The 13,582-nt window shown below is 48.4% G+C and overlaps 57 non-coding genes across 57 annotated transcripts; 36 read left to right on the forward strand and 21 right to left on the reverse strand.

Moving 5' to 3' along the window:
• The first annotated feature begins 62 nt into the window (after positions 1 to 62).
• Trnav-aac (transfer RNA valine (anticodon AAC)) lies at positions 63 to 135 on the forward strand. Its single transcript has one exon. It is a non-coding gene; the product is annotated as a tRNA-Val (tRNA).
• A 243-nt stretch (positions 136 to 378) lies between these two features.
• Trnam-cau (transfer RNA methionine (anticodon CAU)) lies at positions 379 to 451 on the forward strand. The gene has a single exon. It is a non-coding gene; the product is annotated as a tRNA-Met (tRNA).
• Positions 452 to 515: 64 nt separating this feature from the next.
• Trnav-cac (transfer RNA valine (anticodon CAC)) lies at positions 516 to 588 on the reverse strand. The gene has a single exon. It is a non-coding gene; the product is annotated as a tRNA-Val (tRNA).
• Positions 589 to 679: 91 nt separating this feature from the next.
• Trnav-aac (transfer RNA valine (anticodon AAC)) lies at positions 680 to 752 on the forward strand. The gene has a single exon. It is a non-coding gene; the product is annotated as a tRNA-Val (tRNA).
• A 243-nt stretch (positions 753 to 995) lies between these two features.
• Positions 996 to 1,068, forward strand: Trnam-cau (transfer RNA methionine (anticodon CAU)). The gene has a single exon. It is a non-coding gene; the product is annotated as a tRNA-Met (tRNA).
• A 64-nt stretch (positions 1,069 to 1,132) lies between these two features.
• On the reverse strand, positions 1,133 to 1,205 carry Trnav-cac (transfer RNA valine (anticodon CAC)). Its single transcript has one exon. It is a non-coding gene; the product is annotated as a tRNA-Val (tRNA).
• Positions 1,206 to 1,296: 91 nt separating this feature from the next.
• Positions 1,297 to 1,369, forward strand: Trnav-aac (transfer RNA valine (anticodon AAC)). The gene has a single exon. It is a non-coding gene; the product is annotated as a tRNA-Val (tRNA).
• A 243-nt stretch (positions 1,370 to 1,612) lies between these two features.
• Positions 1,613 to 1,685, forward strand: Trnam-cau (transfer RNA methionine (anticodon CAU)). Its single transcript has one exon. It is a non-coding gene; the product is annotated as a tRNA-Met (tRNA).
• A 64-nt stretch (positions 1,686 to 1,749) lies between these two features.
• On the reverse strand, positions 1,750 to 1,822 carry Trnav-cac (transfer RNA valine (anticodon CAC)). The gene has a single exon. It is a non-coding gene; the product is annotated as a tRNA-Val (tRNA).
• Positions 1,823 to 1,913: 91 nt separating this feature from the next.
• Trnav-aac (transfer RNA valine (anticodon AAC)) lies at positions 1,914 to 1,986 on the forward strand. The gene has a single exon. It is a non-coding gene; the product is annotated as a tRNA-Val (tRNA).
• Positions 1,987 to 2,229: 243 nt separating this feature from the next.
• On the forward strand, positions 2,230 to 2,302 carry Trnam-cau (transfer RNA methionine (anticodon CAU)). The gene has a single exon. It is a non-coding gene; the product is annotated as a tRNA-Met (tRNA).
• Positions 2,303 to 2,367: 65 nt separating this feature from the next.
• On the reverse strand, positions 2,368 to 2,440 carry Trnav-cac (transfer RNA valine (anticodon CAC)). Its single transcript has one exon. It is a non-coding gene; the product is annotated as a tRNA-Val (tRNA).
• Positions 2,441 to 2,947: 507 nt separating this feature from the next.
• On the reverse strand, positions 2,948 to 3,020 carry Trnav-cac (transfer RNA valine (anticodon CAC)). Its single transcript has one exon. It is a non-coding gene; the product is annotated as a tRNA-Val (tRNA).
• A 91-nt stretch (positions 3,021 to 3,111) lies between these two features.
• On the forward strand, positions 3,112 to 3,184 carry Trnav-aac (transfer RNA valine (anticodon AAC)). Its single transcript has one exon. It is a non-coding gene; the product is annotated as a tRNA-Val (tRNA).
• A 243-nt stretch (positions 3,185 to 3,427) lies between these two features.
• Positions 3,428 to 3,500, forward strand: Trnam-cau (transfer RNA methionine (anticodon CAU)). The gene has a single exon. It is a non-coding gene; the product is annotated as a tRNA-Met (tRNA).
• Positions 3,501 to 3,564: 64 nt separating this feature from the next.
• On the reverse strand, positions 3,565 to 3,637 carry Trnav-cac (transfer RNA valine (anticodon CAC)). Its single transcript has one exon. It is a non-coding gene; the product is annotated as a tRNA-Val (tRNA).
• A 91-nt stretch (positions 3,638 to 3,728) lies between these two features.
• Positions 3,729 to 3,801, forward strand: Trnav-aac (transfer RNA valine (anticodon AAC)). The gene has a single exon. It is a non-coding gene; the product is annotated as a tRNA-Val (tRNA).
• Positions 3,802 to 4,044: 243 nt separating this feature from the next.
• Positions 4,045 to 4,117, forward strand: Trnam-cau (transfer RNA methionine (anticodon CAU)). The gene has a single exon. It is a non-coding gene; the product is annotated as a tRNA-Met (tRNA).
• A 64-nt stretch (positions 4,118 to 4,181) lies between these two features.
• Positions 4,182 to 4,254, reverse strand: Trnav-cac (transfer RNA valine (anticodon CAC)). Its single transcript has one exon. It is a non-coding gene; the product is annotated as a tRNA-Val (tRNA).
• Positions 4,255 to 4,345: 91 nt separating this feature from the next.
• Trnav-aac (transfer RNA valine (anticodon AAC)) lies at positions 4,346 to 4,418 on the forward strand. The gene has a single exon. It is a non-coding gene; the product is annotated as a tRNA-Val (tRNA).
• Positions 4,419 to 4,661: 243 nt separating this feature from the next.
• On the forward strand, positions 4,662 to 4,734 carry Trnam-cau (transfer RNA methionine (anticodon CAU)). Its single transcript has one exon. It is a non-coding gene; the product is annotated as a tRNA-Met (tRNA).
• Positions 4,735 to 4,799: 65 nt separating this feature from the next.
• On the reverse strand, positions 4,800 to 4,872 carry Trnav-cac (transfer RNA valine (anticodon CAC)). The gene has a single exon. It is a non-coding gene; the product is annotated as a tRNA-Val (tRNA).
• Positions 4,873 to 5,379: 507 nt separating this feature from the next.
• Positions 5,380 to 5,452, reverse strand: Trnav-cac (transfer RNA valine (anticodon CAC)). The gene has a single exon. It is a non-coding gene; the product is annotated as a tRNA-Val (tRNA).
• Positions 5,453 to 5,543: 91 nt separating this feature from the next.
• Trnav-aac (transfer RNA valine (anticodon AAC)) lies at positions 5,544 to 5,616 on the forward strand. Its single transcript has one exon. It is a non-coding gene; the product is annotated as a tRNA-Val (tRNA).
• Positions 5,617 to 5,859: 243 nt separating this feature from the next.
• Trnam-cau (transfer RNA methionine (anticodon CAU)) lies at positions 5,860 to 5,932 on the forward strand. Its single transcript has one exon. It is a non-coding gene; the product is annotated as a tRNA-Met (tRNA).
• Positions 5,933 to 5,996: 64 nt separating this feature from the next.
• On the reverse strand, positions 5,997 to 6,069 carry Trnav-cac (transfer RNA valine (anticodon CAC)). Its single transcript has one exon. It is a non-coding gene; the product is annotated as a tRNA-Val (tRNA).
• Positions 6,070 to 6,160: 91 nt separating this feature from the next.
• On the forward strand, positions 6,161 to 6,233 carry Trnav-aac (transfer RNA valine (anticodon AAC)). Its single transcript has one exon. It is a non-coding gene; the product is annotated as a tRNA-Val (tRNA).
• A 243-nt stretch (positions 6,234 to 6,476) lies between these two features.
• Trnam-cau (transfer RNA methionine (anticodon CAU)) lies at positions 6,477 to 6,549 on the forward strand. Its single transcript has one exon. It is a non-coding gene; the product is annotated as a tRNA-Met (tRNA).
• A 64-nt stretch (positions 6,550 to 6,613) lies between these two features.
• Positions 6,614 to 6,686, reverse strand: Trnav-cac (transfer RNA valine (anticodon CAC)). The gene has a single exon. It is a non-coding gene; the product is annotated as a tRNA-Val (tRNA).
• Positions 6,687 to 6,777: 91 nt separating this feature from the next.
• Trnav-aac (transfer RNA valine (anticodon AAC)) lies at positions 6,778 to 6,850 on the forward strand. The gene has a single exon. It is a non-coding gene; the product is annotated as a tRNA-Val (tRNA).
• A 380-nt stretch (positions 6,851 to 7,230) lies between these two features.
• Trnav-cac (transfer RNA valine (anticodon CAC)) lies at positions 7,231 to 7,303 on the reverse strand. Its single transcript has one exon. It is a non-coding gene; the product is annotated as a tRNA-Val (tRNA).
• A 370-nt stretch (positions 7,304 to 7,673) lies between these two features.
• Positions 7,674 to 7,746, forward strand: Trnam-cau (transfer RNA methionine (anticodon CAU)). The gene has a single exon. It is a non-coding gene; the product is annotated as a tRNA-Met (tRNA).
• A 64-nt stretch (positions 7,747 to 7,810) lies between these two features.
• Trnav-cac (transfer RNA valine (anticodon CAC)) lies at positions 7,811 to 7,883 on the reverse strand. Its single transcript has one exon. It is a non-coding gene; the product is annotated as a tRNA-Val (tRNA).
• Positions 7,884 to 7,973: 90 nt separating this feature from the next.
• Positions 7,974 to 8,046, forward strand: Trnav-aac (transfer RNA valine (anticodon AAC)). Its single transcript has one exon. It is a non-coding gene; the product is annotated as a tRNA-Val (tRNA).
• Positions 8,047 to 8,289: 243 nt separating this feature from the next.
• On the forward strand, positions 8,290 to 8,362 carry Trnam-cau (transfer RNA methionine (anticodon CAU)). The gene has a single exon. It is a non-coding gene; the product is annotated as a tRNA-Met (tRNA).
• Positions 8,363 to 8,426: 64 nt separating this feature from the next.
• Trnav-cac (transfer RNA valine (anticodon CAC)) lies at positions 8,427 to 8,499 on the reverse strand. Its single transcript has one exon. It is a non-coding gene; the product is annotated as a tRNA-Val (tRNA).
• A 91-nt stretch (positions 8,500 to 8,590) lies between these two features.
• Positions 8,591 to 8,663, forward strand: Trnav-aac (transfer RNA valine (anticodon AAC)). The gene has a single exon. It is a non-coding gene; the product is annotated as a tRNA-Val (tRNA).
• Positions 8,664 to 8,906: 243 nt separating this feature from the next.
• On the forward strand, positions 8,907 to 8,979 carry Trnam-cau (transfer RNA methionine (anticodon CAU)). Its single transcript has one exon. It is a non-coding gene; the product is annotated as a tRNA-Met (tRNA).
• A 64-nt stretch (positions 8,980 to 9,043) lies between these two features.
• Positions 9,044 to 9,116, reverse strand: Trnav-cac (transfer RNA valine (anticodon CAC)). The gene has a single exon. It is a non-coding gene; the product is annotated as a tRNA-Val (tRNA).
• A 369-nt stretch (positions 9,117 to 9,485) lies between these two features.
• Positions 9,486 to 9,558, forward strand: Trnam-cau (transfer RNA methionine (anticodon CAU)). The gene has a single exon. It is a non-coding gene; the product is annotated as a tRNA-Met (tRNA).
• A 64-nt stretch (positions 9,559 to 9,622) lies between these two features.
• On the reverse strand, positions 9,623 to 9,695 carry Trnav-cac (transfer RNA valine (anticodon CAC)). The gene has a single exon. It is a non-coding gene; the product is annotated as a tRNA-Val (tRNA).
• A 91-nt stretch (positions 9,696 to 9,786) lies between these two features.
• On the forward strand, positions 9,787 to 9,859 carry Trnav-aac (transfer RNA valine (anticodon AAC)). The gene has a single exon. It is a non-coding gene; the product is annotated as a tRNA-Val (tRNA).
• Positions 9,860 to 10,102: 243 nt separating this feature from the next.
• Trnam-cau (transfer RNA methionine (anticodon CAU)) lies at positions 10,103 to 10,175 on the forward strand. The gene has a single exon. It is a non-coding gene; the product is annotated as a tRNA-Met (tRNA).
• Positions 10,176 to 10,403: 228 nt separating this feature from the next.
• Positions 10,404 to 10,476, forward strand: Trnav-aac (transfer RNA valine (anticodon AAC)). The gene has a single exon. It is a non-coding gene; the product is annotated as a tRNA-Val (tRNA).
• A 242-nt stretch (positions 10,477 to 10,718) lies between these two features.
• Positions 10,719 to 10,791, forward strand: Trnam-cau (transfer RNA methionine (anticodon CAU)). The gene has a single exon. It is a non-coding gene; the product is annotated as a tRNA-Met (tRNA).
• Positions 10,792 to 10,855: 64 nt separating this feature from the next.
• Trnav-cac (transfer RNA valine (anticodon CAC)) lies at positions 10,856 to 10,928 on the reverse strand. The gene has a single exon. It is a non-coding gene; the product is annotated as a tRNA-Val (tRNA).
• Positions 10,929 to 11,298: 370 nt separating this feature from the next.
• Positions 11,299 to 11,371, forward strand: Trnam-cau (transfer RNA methionine (anticodon CAU)). The gene has a single exon. It is a non-coding gene; the product is annotated as a tRNA-Met (tRNA).
• A 64-nt stretch (positions 11,372 to 11,435) lies between these two features.
• Positions 11,436 to 11,508, reverse strand: Trnav-cac (transfer RNA valine (anticodon CAC)). The gene has a single exon. It is a non-coding gene; the product is annotated as a tRNA-Val (tRNA).
• Positions 11,509 to 11,598: 90 nt separating this feature from the next.
• Trnav-aac (transfer RNA valine (anticodon AAC)) lies at positions 11,599 to 11,671 on the forward strand. The gene has a single exon. It is a non-coding gene; the product is annotated as a tRNA-Val (tRNA).
• A 243-nt stretch (positions 11,672 to 11,914) lies between these two features.
• Positions 11,915 to 11,987, forward strand: Trnam-cau (transfer RNA methionine (anticodon CAU)). The gene has a single exon. It is a non-coding gene; the product is annotated as a tRNA-Met (tRNA).
• A 64-nt stretch (positions 11,988 to 12,051) lies between these two features.
• Positions 12,052 to 12,124, reverse strand: Trnav-cac (transfer RNA valine (anticodon CAC)). The gene has a single exon. It is a non-coding gene; the product is annotated as a tRNA-Val (tRNA).
• Positions 12,125 to 12,215: 91 nt separating this feature from the next.
• Trnav-aac (transfer RNA valine (anticodon AAC)) lies at positions 12,216 to 12,288 on the forward strand. Its single transcript has one exon. It is a non-coding gene; the product is annotated as a tRNA-Val (tRNA).
• Positions 12,289 to 12,531: 243 nt separating this feature from the next.
• Positions 12,532 to 12,604, forward strand: Trnam-cau (transfer RNA methionine (anticodon CAU)). Its single transcript has one exon. It is a non-coding gene; the product is annotated as a tRNA-Met (tRNA).
• A 64-nt stretch (positions 12,605 to 12,668) lies between these two features.
• On the reverse strand, positions 12,669 to 12,741 carry Trnav-cac (transfer RNA valine (anticodon CAC)). Its single transcript has one exon. It is a non-coding gene; the product is annotated as a tRNA-Val (tRNA).
• Positions 12,742 to 13,111: 370 nt separating this feature from the next.
• Positions 13,112 to 13,184, forward strand: Trnam-cau (transfer RNA methionine (anticodon CAU)). The gene has a single exon. It is a non-coding gene; the product is annotated as a tRNA-Met (tRNA).
• Positions 13,185 to 13,248: 64 nt separating this feature from the next.
• On the reverse strand, positions 13,249 to 13,321 carry Trnav-cac (transfer RNA valine (anticodon CAC)). Its single transcript has one exon. It is a non-coding gene; the product is annotated as a tRNA-Val (tRNA).
• A 90-nt stretch (positions 13,322 to 13,411) lies between these two features.
• On the forward strand, positions 13,412 to 13,484 carry Trnav-aac (transfer RNA valine (anticodon AAC)). The gene has a single exon. It is a non-coding gene; the product is annotated as a tRNA-Val (tRNA).
• Positions 13,485 to 13,582: the final 98 nt, after the last annotated feature.

Consider the following 13,582-nt stretch of genomic DNA (forward strand, 5'->3'; position numbering starts at 1 on the left):
AAGCATTACAAGGCTAAAATAGCTAGAGAAAAAAGCAGAAACATGTCGCTTGTTAGTTGCCAGATTCCGTAGTGTAGTGGTTATCACGTGCGCTTAACACGCGCAAGGTCCCCGGTTCGAGCCCGGGCGGAATCATTGATGTTTCCGCGAAGCAAACCTCGGAAGAGCCTCTGTAGGTTCCATGGTGTTATGGTTAGCACTCAGGACTCTGAATCCTGCGATCCGAGTTCAAGTCTCGGTGGAACCTGTGCCGTTAGTTGTGCCTCGGAAGCACCTATTGGGCGTTTGGAAGCAACGGCACTTCAAATATTTTAGTCATTTGCAAGAAGACATTGTAATAACAACGTTCTTCTGAAATGCATCGGATTAGGGCGCAGTGCCTTGTTAGCGCAGTAGGCAGCGCGTCAGTCTCATAATCTGAAGGTCGTGAGTTCGATCCTCACACAGGGCAAGGCTTTTAAAAGCCGCAGTGAATCAAATGTTTGACGCCTATTACAAAACTAGCAACTCAACAATGATTCCGCCCGGGCTCGAACCGGGGACCTTGCGCGTGTGAAGCGCACGTGATAACCGCTACACTACGGAATCCAATGACTATTGGAACCTATGACGAAGGAAAGCAATACAAGGCTAAAATAGCTAGAGAAAAAAGCAAAAACATGTCGCTTGTTAGTTGCCAGATTCCGTAGTGTAGTGGTTATCACGTGCGCTTAACACGCGCAAGGTCCCCGGTTCGAGCCCGGGCGGAATCATTGATGTTTCCGCGAAGCGAACCTCGGAACAGCCTCTGTAGGTTCCATGGTGTTATGGTTAGCACTCAGGACTCTGAATCCTGCGATCCGAGTTCAAGTCTCGGTGGAACCTGTGCCGTTAGTTGTGCCTCGGAAGCACCTATTGGGCGTTTGGAAGCAACGGCACTTCAAATATTTTAGTCATTTGCAAGAAGACATTGTAATAACAACGTTCTTCTGAAATGCATCGGATTAGGGCACAGTGCCTTGTTAGCGCAGTAGGCAGCGCGTCAGTCTCATAATCTGAAGGTCGTGAGTTCGATCCTCACACAGGGCAAGGCTATTAAAAGCCGCAGTGAATCAAATGTTTGACGCCTATTACAAAACTAGCAACTCAACAATGATTCCGCCCGGGCTCGAACCGGGGGCCTTGCGCGTGTGAAGCGCACGTGATAACCGCTACACTACGGAATCCAATGAATTTTGGAACCTATGACGAAGGAAAGCATTACAAGGCTAAAATAGCTAGAGAAAAAAGCAAAAACATGTCGCTTGTTAGTTGCCAGATTCCGTAGTGTAGTGGTTATCACGTGCGCTTAACACGCGCAAGGTCCCCGGTTCGAGCCCGGGCGGAATCATTGATGTTTCCGCGAAGCAAACCTCGGAAGAGCCTCTGTAGGTTCCATGGTGTTATGGTTAGCACTCAGGACTCTGAATCCTGCGATCCGAGTTCAAGTCTCGGTGGAACCTGTGCCGTTAGTTGTGCCTCGGAAGCACCTATTGGGCGTTTGGAAGCAACGGCACTTCAACTATTTTAGTCATTTGCAAGAAGACATTGTAATAACAACGTTCTTCTGAAATGCATCGGATTAGGGCGCAGTGCCTTGTTAGCGCAGTAGGCAGCGCGTCAGTCTCATAATCTGAAGGTCGTGAGTTCGATCCTCACACAGGGCAAGGCTTTTAAAAGCCGCAGTGAATCAAATGTTTGACGCCTATTACAAAACTAGCAACTCAACAATGATTCCGCCCGGGCTCGAACCGGGGACCTTGCGCGTGTGAAGCGCACGTGATAACCGCTACACTACGGAATCCAATGACTATTGGAACCTATGACGAAGGAAAGCAATACAAGGCTAAAATAGCTAGAGAAAAAAGCAAAAACATGTCGCTTGTTAGTTGCCAGATTCCGTAGTGTAGTGGTTATCACGTGCGCTTAACACGCGCAAGGTCCCCGGTTCGAGCCCGGGCGGAATCATTGATGTTTCCGCGAAGCGAACCTCGGAAGAGCCTCTGTAGGTTCCATGGTGTTATGGTTAGCACTCAGGACTCTGAATCCTGCGATCCGAGTTCAAGTCTCGGTGGAACCTGTGCCGTTAGTTGTGCCTCGGAAGCACCTATTGGGCGTTTGGAAGCAACGGCACTTCAAATATTTTAGTCATTTGCAAGAAGACATTGTAATAACAACGTTCTTCTGAAATGCATCGGATTAGGGCACAGTGCCTTGTTAGCGCAGTAGGCAGCGCGTCAGTCTCATAATCTGAAGGTCGTGAGTTCGATCCTCACACAGGGCAAGGCTATTAAAAGCCGCAGTGAATCAAATGTTTGACGCCTATTACAAAAACTAGCAACTCAACAATGATTCCGCCCGGGCTCGAACCGGGGACCTTGCGCGTGTGAAGCGCACGTGATAACCGCTACACTACGGAATCCAATGAATTTTGGAACCTATGACGATGGAAAGCATTACAAGGCTAAAATAGCTAGAGAAAAAAGCAGAAACATGTCGCTTGTTAGTTGCCAGATTCCGTAGTGTAGTGGTTATCACGTGCGCTTAACACGATGTTTCCGCGAAGCAAACCTCGGAAGAGCCTCTGTAGGTTCCATGGTGTTATGGTTAGCACTCAGGACTCTGAATCCTGCGATCCGAGTTAAAGTCTTGGTGGAACCTGTGCCGTTAGTTGTGCCTCGGAAGCACCTATTGGGCGTTTGGAAGCAACGGCACTTGAAATATTTTAGTCATTTGCAAGAAGACATTGTAATAACAACGTTCTTCTGAAATGCATCGGATTAGGGCGCAGTGCCTTGTTAGCGCAGTAGGCAGCGCGTCAGTCTCATAATCTGAAGGTCGTGAGTTCGATCCTGACACAGGGCAAGGCTTTTAAAAGCCGCAGTGAATCAAATGTTTGACGCCTATTACAAAACTAGCAACTCAACAATGATTCCGCCCGGGCTCGAACCGGGGACCTTGCGCGTGTGAAGCGCACGTGATAACCGCTACACTACGGAATCCAATGACTATTGGAACCTATGACGAAGGAAAGCAATACAAGGCTAAAATAGCTAGAGAAAAAAGCAAAAACATGTCGCTTGTTAGTTGCCAGATTCCGTAGTGTAGTGGTTATCACGTGCGCTTAACACGCGCAAGGTCCCCGGTTCGAGCCCGGGCGGAATCATTGATGTTTCCGCGAAGCGAACCTCGGAAGAGCCTCTGTAGGTTCCATGGTGTTATGGTTAGCACTCAGGACTCTGAATCCTGCGATCCGAATTCAAGTCTCGGTGGAACCTGTGCCGTTAGTTGTGCCTCGGAAGCACCTATTGGCCGTTTGGAAGCAACGGCACTTCAAATATTTTAGTCATTTGCAAGAAGACATTGTAATAACAACGTTTTTCTGAAATGCATCGGATTAGGGCACAGTGCCTTGTTAGCGCAGTAGGCAGCGCGTCAGTCTCATAATCTGAAGGTCGTGAGTTCGATCCTCACACAGGGCAAGGCTATTAAAAGCCGCAGTGAATCAAATGTTTGACGCCTATTACAAAACTAGCAACTCAACAATGATTCCGCCCGGGCTCGAACCGGGGACCTTGCGCGTGTGAAGCGCACGTGATAACCGCTACACTACGGAATCCAATGACTATTGGAACCTATGACGAAGGAAAGCAATACAAGGCTAAAATAGCTAGAGAAAAAAGCAAAAACATGTCGCTTGTTAGTTGCCAGATTCCGTAGTGTAGTGGTTATCACGTGCGCTTAACACGCGCAAGGTCCCCGGTTCGAGCCCGGGCGGAATCATTGATGTTTCCGCGAAGCGAACCTCGGAAGAGCCTCTGTAGGTTCCATGGTGTTATGGTTAGCACTCAGGACTCTGAATCCTGCGATCCGAGTTCAAGTCTCGGTGGAACCTGTGCCGTTAGTTGTGCCTCGGAAGCACCTATTGGGCGTTTGGAAGCAACGGCACTTCAAATATTTTAGTCATTTGCAAGAAGACATTGTAATAACAACGTTCTTCTGAAATGCATCGGATTAGGGCACAGTGCCTTGTTAGCGCAGTAGGCAGCGCGTCAGTCTCATAATCTGAAGGTCGTGAGTTCGATCCTCACACAGGGCAAGGCTTTTAAAAGCCGCAGTGAATCAAATGTTTGACGCCTATTACAAAACTAGCAACTCAACAATGATTCCGCCCGGGCTCGAACCGGGGACCTTGCGCGTGTGAAGCGCACGTGATAACCGCTACACTACGGAATCCAATGACTATTGGAACCTATGACGAAGGAAAGCAATACAAGGCTAAAATAGCTAGAGAAAAAAGCAAAAACATGTCGCTTGTTAGTTGCCAGATTCCGTAGTGTAGTGGTTATCACGTGCGCTTAACACGCGCAAGGTCCCCGGTTCGAGCCCGGGCGGAATCATTGATGTTTCCGCGAAGCGAACCTCGGAAGAGCCTCTGTAGGTTCCATGGTGTTATGGTTAGCACTCAGGACTCTGAATCCTGCGATCCGAGTTCAAGTCTCGGTGGAACCTGTGCCGTTAGTTGTGCCTCGGAAGCACCTATTGGGCGTTTGGAAGCAAGGGCACTTCAAATATTTTAGTCATTTGCAAGAAGACATTGTAATAACAACGTTCTTCTGAAATGCATCGGATTAGGGCACAGTGCCTTGTTAGCGCAGTAGGCAGCGCGTCAGTCTCATAATCTGAAGGTCGTGAGTTCGATCCTCACACAGGGCAAGGCTATTAAAAGCCGCAGTGAATCAAATGTTTGACGCCTATTACAAAAACTAGCAACTCAACAATGATTCCGCCCGGGCTCGAACCGGGGACCTTGCGCGTGTGAAGCGCACGTGATAACCGCTACACTACGGAATCCAATGAATTTTGGAACCTATGACGATGGAAAGCATTACAAGGCTAAAATAGCTAGAGAAAAAAGCAGAAACATGTCGCTTGTTAGTTGCCAGATTCCGTAGTGTAGTGGTTATCACGTGCGCTTAACACGATGTTTCCGCGAAGCAAACCTCGGAAGAGCCTCTGTAGGTTCCATGGTGTTATGGTTAGCACTCAGGACTCTGAATCCTGCGATCCGAGTTAAAGTCTTGGTGGAACCTGTGCCGTTAGTTGTGCCTCGGAAGCACCTATTGGGCGTTTGGAAGCAACGGCACTTGAAATATTTTAGTCATTTGCAAGAAGACATTGTAATAACAACGTTCTTCTGAAATGCATCGGATTAGGGCGCAGTGCCTTGTTAGCGCAGTAGGCAGCGCGTCAGTCTCATAATCTGAAGGTCGTGAGTTCGATCCTGACACAGGGCAAGGCTTTTAAAAGCCGCAGTGAATCAAATGTTTGACGCCTATTACAAAACTAGCAACTCAACAATGATTCCGCCCGGGCTCGAACCGGGGACCTTGCGCGTGTGAAGCGCACGTGATAACCGCTACACTACGGAATCCAATGACTATTGGAACCTACGACGAAGGAAAGCAATACAAGGCTAAAATAGCTAGAGAAAAAAGCAAAAACATGTCGCTTGTTAGTTGCCAGATTCCGTAGTGTAGTGGTTATCACGTGCGCTTAACACGCGCAAGGTCCCCGGTTCGAGCCCGGGCGGAATCATTGATGTTTCCGCGAAGCGAACCTCGGAAGAGCCTCTGTAGGTTCCATGGTGTTATGGTTAGCACTCAGGACTCTGAATCCTGCGATCCGAATTCAAGTCTCGGTGGAACCTGTGCCGTTAGTTGTGCCTCGGAAGCACCTATTGGGCGTTTGGAAGCAACGGCACTTCAAATATTTTAGTCATTTGCAAGAAGACATTGTAATAACAACGTTTTTCTGAAATGCATCGGATTAGGGCACAGTGCCTTGTTAGCGCAGTAGGCAGCGCGTCAGTCTCATAATCTGAAGGTCGTGAGTTCGATCCTCACACAGGGCAAGGCTATTAAAAGCCGCAGTGAATCAAATGTTTGACGCCTATTACAAAACTAGCAACTCAACAATGATTCCGCCCGGGCTCGAACCGGGGACCTTGCGCGTGTGAAGCGCACGTGATAACCGCTACACTACGGAATCCAATGACTATTGGAACCTATGACGAAGGAAAGCAATACAAGGCTAAAATAGCTAGAGAAAAAAGCAAAAACATGTCGCTTGTTAGTTGCCAGATTCCGTAGTGTAGTGGTTATCACGTGCGCTTAACACGCGCAAGGTCCCCGGTTCGAGCCCGGGCGGAATCATTGATGTTTCCGCGAAGCGAACCTCGGAAGAGCCTCTGTAGGTTCCATGGTGTTATGGTTAGCACTCAGGACTCTGAATCCTGCGATCCGAGTTCAAGTCTCGGTGGAACCTGTGCCGTTAGTTGTGCCTCGGAAGCACCTATTGGGCGTTTGGAAGCAACGGCACTTCAAATATTTTAGTCATTTGCAAGAAGACATTGTAATAACAACGTTCTTCTGAAATGCATCGGATTAGGGCACAGTGCCTTGTTAGCGCAGTAGGCAGCGCGTCAGTCTCATAATCTGAAGGTCGTGAGTTCGATCCTCACACAGGGCAAGGCTATTAAAAGCCGCAGTGAATCAAATGTTTGACGCCTATTACAAAACTAGCAACTCAACAATGATTCCGCCCGGGCTCGAACCGGGGACCTTGCGCGTGTGAAGCGCACGTGATAACCGCTACACTACGGAATCCAATGAATTTTGGAACCTATGACGAAGGAAAGCATTACAAGGCTAAAATAGCTAGAGAAAAAAGCAGAAACATGTCGCTTGTTAGTTGCCAGATTCCGTAGTGTAGTGGTTATCACGTGCGCTTAACACGCGCAAGGTCCCCGGTTCGAGCCCGGGCGGAATCATTGATGTTTCCGCGAAGCGAACCTCGGAAGAGCCTCTGTAGGTTCCATGGTGTTATGGTTAGCACTCAGGACTCTGAATCCTGCGATCCGAGTTCAAGTCTCGGTGGAACCTGTGCCGTTAGTTGTGCCTCGGAAGCACCTATTGGGCGTTTGGAAGCAACGGCACTTCAAATATTTTAGTCATTTGCAAGAAGACATTGTAATAACAACGTTCTTCTGAAATGCATCGGATTAGGGCACAGTGCCTTGTTAGCGCAGTAGGCAGCGCGTCAGTCTCATAATCTGAAGGTCGTGAGATCGATCCTCACACAGGGCAAGGCTATTAAAAGCCGCAGTGAATCAAATGTTTGACGCCTATTACAAAACTAGCAACTCAACAATGATTCCGCCCGGGCTCGAACCGGGGACCTTGCGCGTGTGAAGCGCACGTGATAACCGCTACACTACGGAATCCAATGAATTTTGGAACCTATGACGAAGGAAAGCATTACAAGGCTAAAATAGCTAGAGAAAAAAGCAGAAACATGTCGCTTGTTAGTTGCCAGATTCCGTAGTGTAGTGGTTATCACGTGCGCTTAACACGATGTTTCCGCGAAGCAAACCTCGGAAGAGCCTCTGTAGGTTCCATGGTGTTATGGTTAGCACTCAGGACTCTGAATCCTGCGATCCGAGTTCAAGTCTTGGTGGAACCTGTGCCGTTAGTTGTGCCTCGGAAGCACCTATTGGGCGTTTGGAAGCAACGGCACTTGAAATATTTTAGTCATTTGAGAGAAGACATTGTAATAACAACGTTCTTCTGAAATGCATCGGATTAGGGCGCAGTGCCTTGTTAGCGCAGTAGGCAGCGCGTCAGTCTCATAATCTGAAGGTCGTGAGTTCGATCCTCACACAGGGCAAGGCTTTTAAAAGCCGCAGTGAATCAAATGTTTGACGCCTATTACAAAACTAGCAACTCAACAATGATTCCGCCCGGGCTCGAACCGGGGACCTTGCGCGTGTGAAGCGCACGTGATAACCGCTACACTACGGAATCCAATGACTATTGGAACCTATGACGAAGGAAAGCAATACAAGGCTAAAATAGCTAGAGAAAAAAGCAAAACATGTCGCTTGTTAGTTGCCAGATTCCGTAGTGTAGTGGTTATCACGTGCGCTTAACACGCGCAAGGTCCCCGGTTCGAGCCCGGGCGGAATCATTGATGTTTCCGCGAAGCGAACCTCGGAAGAGCCTCTGTAGGTTCCATGGTGTTATGGTTAGCACTCAGGACTCTGAATCCTGCGATCCGAGTTCAAGTCTTGGTGGAACCTGTGCCGTTAGTTGTGCCTCGGAAGCACCTATTGGGCGTTTGGAAGCAACGGCACTTCAAATATTTTAGTCATTTGCCAGAAGACATTGTAATAACAACGTTCTTCTGAAATGCATCGGATTAGGGCGCAGTGCCTTGTTAGCGCAGTAGGCAGCGCGTCAGTCTCATAATCTGAAGGTCGTGAGTTCGATCCTCACACAGGGCAAGGCTTTTAAAAGCCGCAGTGAATCAAATGTTTGACGCCTATTACAAAACTAGCAACTCAACAATGATTCCGCCCGGGCTCGAACCGGGGACCTTGCGCGTGTGAAGCGCACGTGATAACCGCTACACTACGGAATCCAATGAATTTTGGAACCTATGACGAAGGAAAGCATTACAAGGCTAAAATAGCTAGAGAAAAAAGCAAAAACATGTCGCTTGTTAGTTGCCAGATTCCGTAGTGTAGTGGTTATCACGTGCGCTTAACACGCGCAAGGTCCCCGGTTCGAGCCCGGGCGGAATCATTGATGTTTCCGCGAAGCGAACCTCGGAAGAGCCTCTGTAGGTTCCATGGTGTTATGGTTATCACTCAGGACTCTGAATCCTGCGATCCGAGTTCAAGTCTTGGTGGAACCTGTGCCGTTAGTTGTGCCTCGGAAGCACCTATTGGGCGTTTGGAAGCAACGGCACTTCAAATATTTTAGTCATTTGCAAGAAGACATTGTAATAACAACGTTCTTCTGAAATGCATCGGATTAGGGCGCAGTGCCTTGTTAGCGCAGTAGGCAGCGCGTCAGTCTCATAATCTGAAGGTCGTGAGTTCGATCCTCACACAGGGCAACGCTTTTAAAAGCCGCAGTGAATCAAATGTTTGACGCCTATTACAAAACTAGCAACTCAACAATGATTCCGCCCGGGCTCGAACCGGGGACCTTGCGCGTGTGAAGCGCACGTGATAACCGCTACACTACGGAATCCAATGAATTTTGGAACCTATGACGAAGGAAAGCATTACAAGGCTAAAATAGCTAGAGAAAAAAGCAGAAACATGTCGCTTGTTAGTTGCCAGATTCCGTAGTGTAGTGGTTATCACGTGCGCTTAACACGATGTTTCCGCGAAGCAAACCTCGGAAGAGCCTCTGTAGGTTCCATGGTGTTATGGTTAGCACTCAGGACTCTGAATCCTGCGTCCGAGTTCAAGTCTTGGTGGAACCTGTGCCGTTAGTTGTGCCTCGGAAGCACCTATTGGGCGTTTGGAAGCAACGGCACTTGAAATATTTTAGTCATTTGCAAGAAGACATTGTAATAACAACGTTCCTCTGAAATGCATCGGATTAGGGCGCAGTGCCTTGTTAGCGCAGTAGGCAGCGCGTCAGTCTCATAATCTGAAGGTCGTGAGTTCGATCCTCACACAGGGCAAGGCTTTTAAAAGCCGCAGTGAATCAAATGTTTGACGCCTATTACAAAACTAGCAACTCAACAATGATTCCGCCCGGGCTCGAACCGGGGACCTTGCGCGTGTGAAGCGCACGTGATAACCGCTACACTACGGAATCCAATGACTATTGGAACCTATGACGAAGGAAAGCAATACAAGGCTAAAATAGCTAGAGAAAAAAGCAAAAACATGTCGCTTGTTAGTTGCCAGATTCCGTAGTGTAGTGGTTATCACGTGCGCTTAACACGCGCAAGGTCCCCGGTTCGAGCCCGGGCGGAATCATTGATGTTTCCGCGAAGCGAACCTCGGAAGAGCCTCTGTAGGTTCCATGGTGTTATGGTTAGCACTCAGGACTCTGAATCCTGCGATCCGAGTTCAAGTCTCGGTGGAACCTGTGCCGTTAGTTGTGCCTCGGAAGCACCTATTGGGCGTTTGGAAGCAACGGCACTTCAAATATTTTAGTCATTTGCAAGAAGACATTGTAATAACAACGTTCTTCTGAAATGCATCGGATTAGGGCACAGTGCCTTGTTAGCGCAGTAGGCAGCGCGTCAGTCTCATAATCTGAAGGTCGTGAGTTCGATCCTCACACAGGGCAAGGCTATTAAAAGCCGCAGTGAATCAAATGTTTGACGCCTATTACAAAACTAGCAACTCAACAATGATTCCGCACGGGCTCGAACCGGGGACCTTGCGCGTGTGAAGCGCACGTGATAACCGCTACACTACGGAATCCAATGACTATTGGAACCTATGACGAAGGAAAGCAATACAAGGCTAAAATAGCTAGAGAAAAAAGCAAAAACATGTCGCTTGTTAGTTGCCAGATTCCGTAGTGTAGTGGTTATCACGTGCGCTTAACACGCGCAAGGTCCCCGGTTCGAGCCCGGGCGGAATCATTGATGTTTCCGCGAAGCGAACCTCGGAAGAGCCTCTGTAGGTTCCATGGTGTTATGGTTAGCACTCAGGACTCTGAATCCTGCGATCCGAGTTCAAGTCTCGGTGGAACCTGTGCGTTAGTTGTGCCTCGGAAGCACCTATTGGGCGTTTGGAAGCAACGGCACTTCAAATATTTTAGTCATTTGCAAGAAGACATTGTAATAACAACGTTCTTCTGAAATGCATCGGATTAGGGCACAGTGCCTTGTTAGCGCAGTAGGCAGCGCGTCAGTCTCATAATCTGAAGGTCGTGAGTTCGATCCTCACACAGGGCAAGGCTATTAAAAGCCGCAGTGAATCAAATGTTTGACGCCTATTACAAAACTAGCAACTCAACAATGATTCCGCCCGGGCTCGAACCGGGGACCTTGCGCGTGTGAAGCGCACGTGATAACCGCTACACTACGGAATCCATTGAATTTTGGAACCTATGACGAAGGAAAGCATTACAAGGCTAAAATAGCTAGAGAAAAAAGCAGAAACATGTCGCTTGTTAGTTGCCAGATTCCGTAGTGTAGTGGTTATCACGTGCGCTTAACACGATGTTTCCGCGAAGCAAACCTCGGAAGAGCCTCTGTAGGTTCCATGGTGTTATGGTTAGCACTCAGGACTCTGAATCCTGCGATCCGAGTTCAAGTCTTGGTGGAACCTGTGCCGTTAGTTGTGCCTCGGAAGCACCTATTGGGCGTTTGGAAGCAACGGCACTTGAAATATTTTAGTCATTTGAGAGAAGACATTGTAATAACAACGTTCTTCTGAAATGCATCGGATTAGGGCGCAGTGCCTTGTTAGCGCAGTAGGCAGCGCGTCAGTCTCATAATCTGAAGGTCGTGAGTTCGATCCTCACACAGGGCAAGGCTTTTAAAAGCCGCAGTGAATCAAATGTTTGACGCCTATTACAAAACTAGCAACTCAACAATGATTCCGCCCGGGCTCGAACCGGGGACCTTGCGCGTGTGAAGCGCACGTGATAACCGCTACACTACGGAATCCAATGACTATTGGAACCTATGACGAAGGAAAGCAATACAAGGCTAAAATAGCTAGAGAAAAAAGCAAAACATGTCGCTTGTTAGTTGCCAGATTCCGTTGTGTAGTGGTTATCACGTGCGCTTAACACGCACAAGGTCCCCGGTTCGAGCCCGGGCGGAATCATTGATGTTTCCGCGAAGCGAACCTCGGAAGAGCCTCTATGGGTTCCATGGTGTTATGGTTAGCACTCAGGACTCTGAATCCTGCGATCCGAGTTCAAGTCTTGGTGGAACCTGTGCCGTTAGTTGTGCCTCGGAAGCACCTATTGGGCGTTTGGAAGCAACGGCACTTCAAATATTTTAGTCATTTGCAAGAAGACATTGTAATAACAACGTTCTTCTGAAATGCATCGGATTAGGGCGCAGTGCCTTGTTAGCGCAGTAGGCAGCGCGTCAGTCTCATAATCTGAAGGTCGTGAGTTCGATCCTCACACAGGGCAAGGCTTTTAAAAGCCGCAGTGAATCAAATGTTTGACGCCTATTAAAAAACTAGCAACTCAACAATGATTCCGCCCGGGCTCGAACCGGGGACCTTGCGCGTGTGAAGCGCACGTGATAACCGCTACACTACGGAATCCAATGAATTTTGGAACCTATGACGAAGGAAAGCATTACAAGGCTAAAATAGCTAGAGAAAAAAGCAAAAACATGTCGCTTGTTAGTTGCCAGATTCCGTAGTGTAGTGGTTATCACGTGCGCTTAACACGCGCAAGGTCCCCGGTTCGAGCCCGGGCGGAATCATTGATGTTTCCGCGAAGCGAACCTCGGAAGAGCCTCTGTAGGTTCCATGGTGTTATGGTTAGCACTCAGGACTCTGAATCCTGCGATCCGAGTTCAAGTCTCGGTGGAACCTGTGCCGTTAGTTGTGCCTCGGAAGCACCTATTGGGCGTTTGGAAGCAACGGCACTTCAAATATTTTAGTCATTTGCAAGAAGACATTGTAATAACAACGTTCTTCTGAAATGCATCGGATTAGGGCACAGTGCCTTGTTAGCGCAGTAGGCAGCGCGTCAGTCTCATAATCTGAAGGTCGTGAGTTCGATCCTCACACAGGGCAAGGCTATTAAAAGCCGCAGTGAATCAAATGTTTGACGCCTATTACAAAACTAGCAACTCAACAATGATTCCGCCCGGGCTCGAACCGGGGACCTTGCGCGTGTGAAGCGCACGTGATAACCGCTACACTACGGAATCCATTGAATTTTGGAACCTATGACGAAGGAAAGCATTACAAGGCTAAAATAGCTAGAGAAAAAAGCAGAAACATGTCGCTTGTTAGTTGCCAGATTCCGTAGTGTAGTGGTTATCACGTGCGCTTAACACGATGTTTCCGCGAAGCAAACCTCGGAAGAGCCTCTGTAGGTTCCATGGTGTTATGGTTAGCACTCAGGACTCTGAATCCTGCGATCCGAGTTCAAGTCTTGGTGGAACCTGTGCCGTTAGTTGTGCCTCGGAAGCACCTATTGGGCGTTTGGAAGCAACGGCACTTGAAATATTTTAGTCATTTGAGAGAAGACATTGTAATAACAACGTTCTTCTGAAATGCATCGGATTAGGGCGCAGTGCCTTGTTAGCGCAGTAGGCAGCGCGTCAGTCTCATAATCTGAAGGTCGTGAGTTCGATCCTCACACAGGGCAAGGCTTTTAAAAGCCGCAGTGAATCAAATGTTTGACGCCTATTACAAAACTAGCAACTCAACAATGATTCCGCCCGGGCTCGAACCGGGGACCTTGCGCGTGTGAAGCGCACGTGATAACCGCTACACTACGGAATCCAATGACTATTGGAACCTATGACGAAGGAAAGCAATACAAGGCTAAAATAGCTAGAGAAAAAAGCAAAACATGTCGCTTGTTAGTTGCCAGATTCCGTTGTGTAGTGGTTATCACGTGCGCTTAACACGCACAAGGTCCCCGGTTCGAGCCCGGGCGGAATCATTGATGTTTCCGCGAAGCGAACCTCGGAAGAGCCTCTATGGGTTCCATGGTGTTATGGTTAGCACTCAGGACTCTGAATCCTGCGATCCGAGTTCAAG

This window comes from Hydractinia symbiolongicarpus, chromosome 7 (assembly GCF_029227915.1).
Source record: "Hydractinia symbiolongicarpus strain clone_291-10 chromosome 7, HSymV2.1, whole genome shotgun sequence".
NCBI classification, from domain to species: domain Eukaryota; kingdom Metazoa; phylum Cnidaria; class Hydrozoa; order Anthoathecata; family Hydractiniidae; genus Hydractinia; species Hydractinia symbiolongicarpus.